Here is an 11,907-nt window from a genome sequence, read left to right as displayed (position 1 = left end):
AGTGAACAGATTTACCTGAATGCAAACCGCTTTGTTAACTTGCCCATCTTTTTAAAGATACTTGATATGTGAAATTAAATATGTTAAATTCTGGTACAATAAATGTAAAACCTAAAAAACTTACAAGAAACTATAAGTTTACAGATTAAAAAAAAAAAAAAAAAAGCTTACAAAAAAACAACACAAACTGCTGTTAAATACCTTCCGAAAACCACATACAACTGGTATTGCAGTGCCTGGTTTTGAAAGTGCAGTCTTTACATCACTGAACAGAATCTTGAGAGGAACTGCCAGGAGCCAACACTGAAATATGATGAACTTTGGCAGTAGCCAGAAGTGTTGAGATTGTGCTTGTATTTAGCTGACTCTGATGTCTTCATATGTTAACATTTTATTATTCTAAAGTAATTTAGAAACACAAAATGCCACAGAAGCTAAAAGCCACACATGTTTTGCATTTAAAAATGAAGGGTAATCTGACTCATACTTTGGCTACACTAAAACTCTTTGTGAAAACAAGTGATGTTACACAATGAACAAACAGCTAAATCTTGAATTATCATTACCGTATATGAAATAATATTAGAAAATGCAAAAAACTCAAGTTAGCGACACAATTAGTTGACCCATGATACAAATGTAAGTTGGTTGCTTAGTTATATTGTTGTCAAGCTCTAAATAAACCCTGGAAATGTATGCTATAATTATATTTTCTAAACACCTCTCATGGTAGGACACGTTTTGGATATTTAGAAAATTCATAAAATAGAAACGTCAAGATTTCAAATGATGTGCAATACTTATAGGTAAAATTAAAACTGTATTCCCAGTTTGGGCAGATTTATTTAATGTGGATCTAATGATGTTGCCATTTGATTACAGTTTTTGTTACTGCACATATATCTCCAACACAACTCACATAAATAATCTCCAACACAACTAATAATTATTTGTATCTATGACAGCAACATGTTATAGTAGATGTAACACTTTTCAAACTGGAAATGATTTATGTTTGTGTTTGAACCAACATATAATTTTGATAATCAAATAAACAAATATAAACCTAAGAATGTGACTTGGGTACCAACTGTGCGTGATGACGTCTTCCGATCGGCGTTCTCTGTCTGCTGCGTACGGTTGGCTCCGGCGTGGGTCTGCTGCTTGTGTGAGATGGCATTCGGAGCTCGGTGCCGAGTTAGTGACTGAGAGAAGCGGGCAGTGAGAGTGCTGCTGTAGTGTAACCGAGTCACAGACAGCTAGGGAAAGATCCGGTGGGGAGCTACGGCTGCACACCACGGTAAGGGCCAGGAGACTCCATACATCACGGGAATGGTCACAGTTTAAACGGGTGTAACTCTTGATTTAAGGTGTATCATTTTGATGACCTGACTTCCTTCCTGTGTTGAATTCTGGCGACTGCGAATCTGCGATCGTAGAGAGTTGTTTGTGTGTTTTACGCTGTCGAATTGGATAAGATGGCGGGTGTACTGTACTGCCGGTCACTGTTCTGTACACGGCACACTGTGGGCCGTCTCCCGTGTTGATAAGGTTGTTTTTCACCCCTGGTTTTATACAGTTTTTGTCCCGAAGCGAATCGTAACAGAATTGTTAGTTGAGAGTTTGGTTTGTTTAGGCTTGTCTTGTTAAATTACACAGCCTGACAGCTGCCACATTGCCTGTGTTTGAGTACAAATATTTTGTTTTACAAAGTGAACTTTATTAAGACCTGGCTTGCCTTCTCAGCACAGTTGTGGTGCTTGCGTTATTCGTAATGTATAGCTGTAGGGAACACCGCATGCTTGGCCACTTTCATTAACGTGATTTCTCAATCTGCATTTTGCAGGCGTATTGGTATTTGATTCAGAAGTGTCTTAAATACGTGTATTGCTGACATTAAGGAGACGTACCTCGCTTTTTAGTACCATACGCAGTGTGCGTAATGGTTGCCCTAAGGAAAACAAACTTGTCCTTTTCGACAAAGCAAGTTAGTAGAGCTATATAATTTGCTCCTCCGTTGCGTTGTATTTTTTCTACATTAGGTAACTTTACTGCATTGTGATGCATGATGGGAGAACGAGAGTTCCAAATCTTAATCATTTGTTTTTGTTGATTTAAACATGCATACCGTGTAAGTGGTGGCAGAGCGATGCAACGAACAAGGGGGATTAGGTATGTATCAGTGCGGCTTTATGGAATTAAGTACAATCTTTGCAGCACTCAGTAGTCGATTAGTGAACGTGTGAAGCTCACATTGGAGATGGGTGTCTTGACCATGGCATGATGCTGTAAATACAGTACTTCACTCGTCACAGCTCCATCACAAAGAATTCTGGATTAACTGTTACAATTTACCAAATTTGCAAATTGTGTGATGACAGCCTGGCGTATTGCATTGCACGAAGTATAATGTACAGTAACGCTTTTTTAAATGTGTGTTTTTCAAATCATTACTTTAGTAGTACACTACAATAGAAGCCATTTATTGCATGAAATCAAATACATATACCTGGCCTGTTTCACAAAAGTCCTTCGATTGCGATGTGCTAGCTATGAGGTTTGCGAGGACTCAGAGTCGGCGCCGCAAGTTCATTCGGGTGCGCTCTTGCTGCGATCAGCGATGTGTGAAATCACTCGGTAATCAGTTTTAAGGCACAGTGACCGATTAGGTAAATACACAATGGCAGGGTTGCAAAGGAAAGCTTTTTTTTTTTTTAAAGGAAAAAAAAAATGATACAATTATTGAAATGGCCGGTCGACAAAAATGTATTTTATATGGCAAGTTTTCTGGAAGTTTTAGTCACAAAGAAAAAAAGTTGTAAACACTGTTGGGGAGGAGCAAAGAACAGTAGCCAAAATAAATAAATGGATAGATCTAGCGAAAAGAACGAAATTAAAAGAAGGGAGTGAAAAAGCTGTAAAGCTGATTGAGGAAAACCAAAATACTTAACTGTCGGCAAGAGATTTTGAGCTTTGTAGAAGCGACAGGCTGTACTTTGAAGTTCTATACATACAGGAAAGCACTTCAGCAGTGTAGAGAGAAAATCAACGTTGTGCTGAAAACGTATTTAAAGAAACATGTATTGATCTGTCTTTACTTTTCTTTCTACACAGCTGATAATACGTTTCGTTCAAAACCATATAGCGAGCTAAGCACACTCGCTACCTTGACACTTACATTAGTCTTTCAGGGCATGCCTGATAATCAAGCTGCGTTTCGCCTCATTATTTAAACATGGGGCAGGTAATAACATGGCGGTGGCTGCAACAAAGCTTAGGTATTGCTGTGGTGAACTATAGCTGAGACGGATTGAGGACATTTTGTTTGTTGTTATTATTATTATTATTATTATTATTATTATTATTATTATTATTATTATTATTATTGCTGATGGCATTGTCACCAGTTTAAAGCAAGGCATCCTGCCCAATACTGCTGTTATCATACTGAATAAATCGGGACTTTTGGTATATGATTGCATTTAATAAATAAACCGTGTTTATTTTTACAACTTGGCCTTGCCTCAGTTACTGTTTTTTTCATCCACATAACTTTGGGTTACACTTTTGTTTTGTAATTATTTAAACCTTTTGTATCTATCCAAATAAATAAATAAATAGTATATTGCAGTTATACCTCCATTTCAGCCCTATATATATATATATATATATATATATATATATATATATATATATATATAAAATGTGTGTGTGTGTAAAATCTGTGATGTCGCAGCCCTGCAAAAGCTGTCTAAAACCCAATGTTTTATTTGCGAGGTGCTTGCTTACTCAATGAAATTGATTTACCTGATGTTTAAAAGGATGTTGGACATGTGTATGTTCTGTGCATACATTCTACACCACTTACATTCTTTTGGTAGTCTCAGACTTGTGTGATATGGAAAAGTAATGCATACACTAGTTAGCTCTTTTGCTGTACAGTAGTGGATAACTTTATTAATGTTGTTAAAAGATTTAAATGTGTACATATTGCAAGCATTTGTTTTTACATACTGTAACCTAACCTCATGTTTTGGCTGCCAGTGTAATCTCCTGACAATTGATTTATTTTGTTAGTTAAACTAGGGCAATAAGATCAACTCCATGTACATGGGATCTTGGTATCAACACTATTTAGCAGACGTTATTGTGAATATCAGAGTCTGTATATACATGGATGGGAGTGACTGTGTGTCTGTTCATCTGTCTGTCACACTTCTATTTTTGCATTCATTTGTAGAATGGCTTATAATTGTGATCAGACTTTCCATTGCTGATTGCTATTCTGGGTCATTTCTCAGGCTGCAACCAAGGGTACATTTTGACCTTCGAAGCTTTTGAACAAAGTTCGAACCTTCGATGGTACTCATTTGCATAATGTACTGGTGACGCCACCATAGCTACTTGTTTTTTTGATTTAAAATCCTATTTTACGGGTAATCCATATACATGGAATAAAACATTCACATGTAGTTTAAAAATACGTTATATAGAAAAGTAATCATGTTTTTATAGTTTAAATAAAAATAAAAATACATGTTTATTTATACTGTAGCAGAGGCGTATCTGGTCCGCAGCGGAATAAAAGAAGACAACAAAGGATGCAACTCAAAGCAGTTAAAGCTGCTATTTGTATTGAAAGTGGAACAGCAGGCAAAAGGATAAGGCAGCACCAGCGACACACAACACAACCCCGAGCTACCCGCAGGTAGCTCATAAATAGAGATCCCCCGAGCCCTATTGGCTCACACACAAGGGCACATTTACATACACACTGACCTATCACTCAGACCTTCGGTCCTGCGCAATCACAGTGCAGCCAACACAGACCCCTCTCTCGTATAGCTGCACTGTGCACATGAAGCCCTAGGCAGTACGCTAGCACTGCCTAGACATGAAACACACTTTGACTCACAGGTGCAGGGTGATGCACACACACAAACGACGAGGAAGACAGGACCACACACACACACACACAGCAATAACACTAACACTCCTGCTCCCCTCCCAGCGTCCAGTCCCAAGCAGTGCAAACTGTCCTGCCATTACAATACAGTAAGCTTGCATTGCACACCTGCAGCGGACTTAGGCAAAACAAAACTTTATTTAACATTTTACTACTACTAAAAATATTAATACTAATAATAATAATTTGAACTTATGCTTGTCAAGTGACCCCAGAGATTGGTTATGCCTCCATGATACGAGTCGCTTGCACAGTTTGCATTCAACTTTTTTTTTCCCCCAATACAGCTTACGCTATACGACGCTTTGCTGTCGAGAAACTACTTCAAATTGAAAAGAGTAATGTTGAAAAGGAAAACCACTTTGGTCTGTAAATTACATTTCTATACACAAATGGTTTTGGATATTTCTTATTCATTTTTATCAATACAGATTAACACAAACCGACATACCACTTCCTTAGGAGATTAGCATGAGCTGCTATAGGAAATCTGGAGAAGCTTCCCTTTTTGGCTGGTGCTTGCAGTCTGCCACAGAACACTGCAACACACGGCTTACTGGCTTTAATTTGTATTAAATTCAAGTTTGACTACTTACTGTAGAAATCACATCGATGTTTATGTAGGACCCTGGAAAAGGATCAAAGACTTTCAATGTAATACTGTTGCAGCTCAATTTTCCCAGAACGTGTCGCCACGAGAGGCACTCAGATCGATGAGCCAACTATACAGCTGGTGAGTGCGTAGGAGTAAGAAGTTTCAAAGTGAAAGCAAACGCAGAGTTAACCCATTCATTAATGCCTACATTTATTATCCTCTCCCACTGTCTAATATACAAAGGAAATATGGCTGTGTTTTGGGATGTGTGGCAAAGTGGTTAGTAGTGCACAGGTGTAGAGGTGATGCAGTGCTTAATAACAACAAGCCAATGACAGTTCAATGCTGAAAACTAAGCTTTATCAATTGCTTTTAAGTAATAAGACTGACTATACACAACGATGTGTACAGCCAGTCAAACCCACGGATTCAGTCTCTAAATAATACAGTAGTACACAGTACAACACTAAACACTCACGGTTCCCGTATATTCCTCCAGGTCATTCCGTAACCATAACAGAGGAACAGATTGCTTGGCCACATCCCCTGATATACCTTCAGTCCCGCCTCCTTCGGTAGCGAGTGCAGTCACGTATCCTCCAATCCATGACTGACACCTCGCCTACCGCATTAGGACAAGGACTTCTGGTATTGTGGCTCCGCCCCCATCCTGGATGGCCGACTTCCACCTGACCCTGGAATGAACTGTCAAACCATCCAGTCCTGGGCACAGTGTTCCTGTTACACAGCGCCCTCACAGGTCAGGGGGGAGATTGACTCAGATTCATTCGCTCTCTGTCACAGAAGACATGGAAAGTGTGACATCATCAGAAGAGGAAGAAGAGGAGGAGGAGGAGGAAGAAATATGTACTGTACATAAGTTTGAACATACATTTCCATTTGACTTGAACTACTTAGAAATTGAATTTAGATAGTCTTCTAAAAATAACAAACTTTTGTCTTTAGTCATCTTAAGTACTGTGGCTATTTAAACATAGATAATCGCAGTATGTCTATGTGTATTTGTATGTGTGTGTGTGCTTTTTATCCGCATTTTCAATAATATTACTTGACCACATTTTTACAGCAGTGTGGAGTAGTGGTTAGGGCTCTGGACTCTTGACCGGAGGGTTGTGGGTTCAATCCCTGGTGGGGACACTGCTGCTGTACCCTTGAGCAAGGTACTTTACCTAGATTGCTCCAGTAAAAACCCAACTGTATAAATGGGTAATTGTATGTAAAAAATAATGTGATATCTTGTAACAATTGTAAGTCGCCCTGGATAAGGACGTCTGCTAAGAAATAAATAATAATAATAATAATAATAATAATAATAATTATGCAGCAAAATATCTTACCGGTACATCTTGTAGCTCATATAGTGATAGGTTTCAGATCGATCTTCTAAGTCAGTGCGTAAGAGATTTTACAATGCTATAACATATACTCACAGTATTTCGTACACTTCTAGTAAAAAAGACAATCTTGCATAGAAAATGTAGGTTGTTTGTTTTTAAAAAGTTTTACAATTTCATAACTCTGCTGTACAGTTACTGACTCGGGTACTGTGTATGATTGTACCGTTCGGCCAACATCGCTTGTAAGCTCGAAATTGATTGGTCCATCGCGATTCACAGGGTCCATGGAAACATAATCCCAGAAACGAAATGTCCTCAGAGAAGGAATGTTTTACTCGACTTACATACGGAATGAATTGTGGGAATTGCCGCTATTTTACTGGATGAAAATAAACATTTTCATTATGGATTGATTGTTATGGCATGTTAACAAAAGCCTAACAGCCTTTGATGTTGGGGGTAAATTATATATATATACACACACACACAGTGGTTTGCAGAAGTATTCACCCTCCTGCAAAGTTTTCACATTTTGTTGGCACCTGAGCGTACTCCACGACGCTTTCAAATTAGACTTTACATGTAGAATCTACACAAACTACTCCACATTGATAAAGTTTAAAAAATGAATACAGAATATAAATAAGTAAGATTTACAGGGAAAAACAGATTAATCTCAGTTGCATAAGTATTCAACCCCTTTGCTACTGCAGCCCTAAATCAGCTCAGGTGCAAATGATTTGTTTGAAATGTCACAAAATTAGTGAAATGGTTTCAGCCTGTGTACTCAAAGTGGTTTAACTTGTAGATAATTTCCCTCAGGTATATAAAGACTTTCAAGCTGCAACTCACATAGTGATCCAACAAAGCAACCATGAAGACCAAGGAGCTTTCGAAACAAGTCAGGGATAACGTGGTAGAGAGGCACAGGGGTGGAGAAGGGTACAAGAACATTTCAAAGATGCTGATTATCCCTCTCAGCACAATGAAGTTCATAATTAAGAAGTGGAAGATGCATCATACCACCCAGACACTACCCAGATCAGGTCGCCCTCCCAAACTGAGCAGTTTGTATAATATGCCTTATAGTTATCATTACCGTAATTCTACCTCTCAGTACTGTAACAGGTCTCATAACTGACATGATAATGAGAAATGGGCGTAACGGTAATGAGAAGGCCTACCTTAATTCTGTAAATAAAATGTGTCAGCCATAGTGACTGAGAAACTTTTACTTTGAAACCTCAAATCTACCTTAAATCTAATTAATTTCTTATATTTTACAAATTACGGTAATGAGATTCAAAACACTGACACATCAGGAGATACTAAGGTAAACTGAATTTAAAAAGAAAGACAGAGCACATGTACACTCACCTTGTGTCCATCTTGAAACTTCCCTCCTTGATGATGCATCATGGGTAAATACAACTTTATTTAAATACTTCCTGGAATCTCTGGAGAAACTTGAACAATTGTTACGGTAATGAGACAAATCGCTTCGGACGCGTAGTCTAAAAAAAAAAAATCAGCAATTAAGGTGTACTTTTTTAACCCAAAGATTGTTGTAAATTATGAACAATTCTGAACAAGATACGTATGTATTTCTTCATTTTTTCATGAAGAAATGCTTAAGAAAAAAAAAAAAAACTTTGGACGCATTACGCATTTACTGATAGCATGATGTCCTACTCCTTTGCAATGATTATAATTTTTTGTTACAGTTATGCATTCTTAAACAAATATCCACCACAGACATGGTTTTACAGTCAGTTGGTGAGAATCACCCCATTGGTCATATTGATGAATTTAGGCATATCTTAATCCAGACGTCCATGTTCTACATGCAGCGTGAATGGGGTGTGGGAGTGGGCGTGAGAAAAGTGGCTGCTGTCTGAAATGTGTACAGCAGTGGTGTTATAAAACCTCCAAGTGGGTGCTTTGATGAATGAGAAGCACAGCACATTTTTAATTGGCTTTTCTGATCGCTTGCAAGGGGTGAGATACAGTACTGTACCTGCACTTGCATAGTAATTTGGTATCAAACCCGGCACTTGGCTAATTGGTTTTTAAAACACCTTGTTTGGTTTTACACACTATCAGCATTTTTCATACCGTACATTGGCAAAAACGGTAAGTTATGCTGTTCTCATTTGTAACTTGAACTGTATTTGAGGACATTTGTGCAAGAATGGAGCAATCGGTATAAACCACAGTTAACAGTCATCCCCACTGCTTCCTGCAGGCCTGATGTGCAGTAAACATTAGTCTTGTTTCATTTTGACAACACCGGATATAACAGTGAATTGGCGTACTTCATACTAATAAAAATGAATACTGATCGTTAGAAAAACAGACATTACTAACAAATTTGTAGTAATTCTAGTTTATTTTCCTGGCAAACTAACTATTTGTGTGTTAACTTTTGTTTAGAATAAGCAGTTTTCCTTGTGATTTCTAGTTCTGATTTTTAAATATATGTATTTTTTTTGTTGCAAAATTCAAGTGCTCATTTAAAAAAAGGTACTGATCTAAAGGTGTTTTTTTTTTTATTTTTTATTTAGTAATTGCCAGTTATTTTTTTCTCCCAAATTGGCATATCCAATTTATTTTTAGGCTCACCGCTACCACCCCCGCGCTGACTCGGGAGCGGCAAAGACGAGCACACACTGTCGTCCGAAGCGTGTCCCATCAGCCGACCGTTTTTTTTTTTCACACTGCAGGCTCACCGTGCAGCCACCTCAGAGCTACAGCGTCAGAGGACAACGCAGCTCTCGGGAAGCTTACAGGAAAGCCCGCAGGCGCCCGGCCTGACCACAGGGGTTGCTGCTGTGCGGTGCGCCGAGAACACCCTGGCTGACCCAAGTTTTTGGAAAGATGTGATGTTTTCAGGACATATTCATAACAAGCACACAATTCAAAACCCAGAGCATATTCTGTTCTCTCATTTTCAGTGGGAGCACAACAGAGATCCCACTCCATTGCGTGGGTCTACAAGTGTTGCTTCAAACCTGTGGATTCTTGTTTCACTTCAGCGACTGCCAATTGATCAACAGAGAAAAAATGAAAATACTCACATGGCCTATTGCATAGCAAAGAAGAGCAGGCCCCTGAGTGATGTGGAATCACTGTATGAAGTAAAATGGTGTTGCAGTTGGAGAAAACTACAGCAACCATAAACGATGCTGGGTTTTTATTCTTTATATTTAAGACCTTAAACTAGAGATCAGGAGTGAAATTCACAGGGCCCGATGCGTCAGTGTTGGCTCACTGCAGCAGTGGTTCAGCGGTAATAGAACAGGAGTGTGTGGTGGTGAGGTATGTATGGAGAGACAAGCCCAAGACAGAATTGTTGGGTTTCGAAGCTTTGCAGCAGGAGTATGAAAGGCAATTGGAGATAGTCTCAATTCTGTTAATTTGACCTTAGAAAGCATGGGCTCATTTGAACAACCAAGCCCAGAACTAGTCTGAAAGCAGAAGAGACATTGTCAGAGAGAAAATGCTGCACTTTACCATATGTTATTTTGTGTTCTCTATGACAGTGTTTCCCAAAATTTTTGATTGGTGACCCAAATGAACACAGAAAATGAACCCACAACACAAAATTATTCACTATTCAGTACTTTAACTGAAATACTTCCTAACCAAAAGCGACGTTTAATTTATTTATAACTACACTGCACTGTATACACATTCAGGTTTTGATAGTTTTACAGGTTGCTAAAATGTTTGATTTTATCAAATTAATTATTAGTAAAAAAAAAATGGTATTAAACTAAATTGTAACGACGAGGCAGACAAAATGGGGGGGGGGGGGGGGGCATTTCTAGGAACATTCTCTCACATGACAGCCAGCCCAGGTTTTTCAGTTAAGGGTCCCCTTTGCGTTAATGGGTGATGGGACGGGAATGCGTGCCTGTGACTGGGGGAGCACGCACGACGGAGTGAAATGTAAGCCTAGCAGAGGGAGGGGCTGAGTGAAGACTGTGAGTTCTGGAGCTATGGGAGAGAACCTGTGAAACAAAATCTTAACAGTGTGCACTAAACGTCCTATTGTTTGGCGAACCATCAGAAACGTTGCACTATGGGTTTCGTAAGGCCAAGCAAAATGAATGTGGTTCCGGTAACAGTGTGGAAGATAATAGGGTAGACAGGGCCAAAACCTTTTCGGAAAATGGAATACAAAAACTAGGTGAAGCAAGTAACGTTAAAATATAAAAAAAAATGTGTGTGTGTTTTTTTAACTGAATGGAAAAAAAAATTATTTCATTGTGAAACCGTATCATAAAGTGATTTACCCTTTTCTGGGTGGTTTTTTTTTTTCTTAAAATATTTATAAAGTTTATTGCACTGTAAATAATGGAAAAATGTTTAGAATTATTAGCACTATACTGTCATTGTCTTGCAGCTAGTGCTAAGATGAAAGTATAGGAACCCATAAATGGATAATGAACTTAACAACTTTTTCCCCCCAAAGCTAAGGCCTGTTGAAGTGAAACCTCTGATCTTTTGTTTAATCTGTTTACAGTAAAATCATGGGCCACAGTGTTGGACTGGGATCATAAAGGCTTTGTAAACACACAATTGTAAGTAACCTTCATGTACATTAATGTACAGTAGTATCACTGACTTTGTAGAGCCATTATCATTGTCATAGATGATCGTCTTTAATCACAACAATATTATCAAATATGTTCCGGATGTTCCTCTTGTGATGTTTCTCCATGAATGTAACCCTTTCCACCTTAGTAACTGAACACTATCATCTTGAGGGTCTTCAGCAGACCAAAACGTTTTTAACATCTTAACGTTTGTTCCTTCCACTGTAAGTAGAGCTCATTGCCCCAGGTTGGCTGTGGTAAAAATACATCATTTCTCATGTGTTTATAATAGTTAGGTAAAACAGTAAGCACTTTGTGAGTGTGATAGCATACAGTATCTTGTTTGCGTTGCATACTGTATACAGCACGTTTCAGAAACGCATACAG

At 38.4% G+C, this 11,907-nt stretch overlaps 1 protein-coding gene across 5 annotated transcripts in view; it reads left to right on the top strand.

The window, feature by feature from the left end:
* The first annotated feature begins 1,119 nt into the window (after positions 1 to 1,119).
* Positions 1,120 to 11,907, top strand: part of LOC117394648 (NEDD4-like E3 ubiquitin-protein ligase WWP1) — a 51,883-nt gene continuing 41,095 nt past the window's right edge. For 2 of the 5 annotated variants that reach the window (XM_033993023.3, XM_059020196.1), the window contains exons 1-2: positions 1,120 to 1,300; positions 11,448 to 11,505. The gene's annotated coding sequence lies outside the window, so the exon portion shown is untranslated. The remainder of the gene's footprint in view (positions 1,301 to 11,447; positions 11,506 to 11,907) is intronic. The other 3 variants (XM_033993022.3, XM_059020204.1, XM_033993025.3) reach the window with 3 other exon arrangements.

This window comes from Acipenser ruthenus, chromosome 3 (assembly GCF_902713425.1).
Source record: "Acipenser ruthenus chromosome 3, fAciRut3.2 maternal haplotype, whole genome shotgun sequence".
Classification (NCBI taxonomy): domain Eukaryota; kingdom Metazoa; phylum Chordata; class Actinopteri; order Acipenseriformes; family Acipenseridae; genus Acipenser; species Acipenser ruthenus.
The sequence above is the reverse complement of the archived record's forward strand: the minus strand, read 5'-3'. Positions and strand labels throughout refer to the sequence as shown.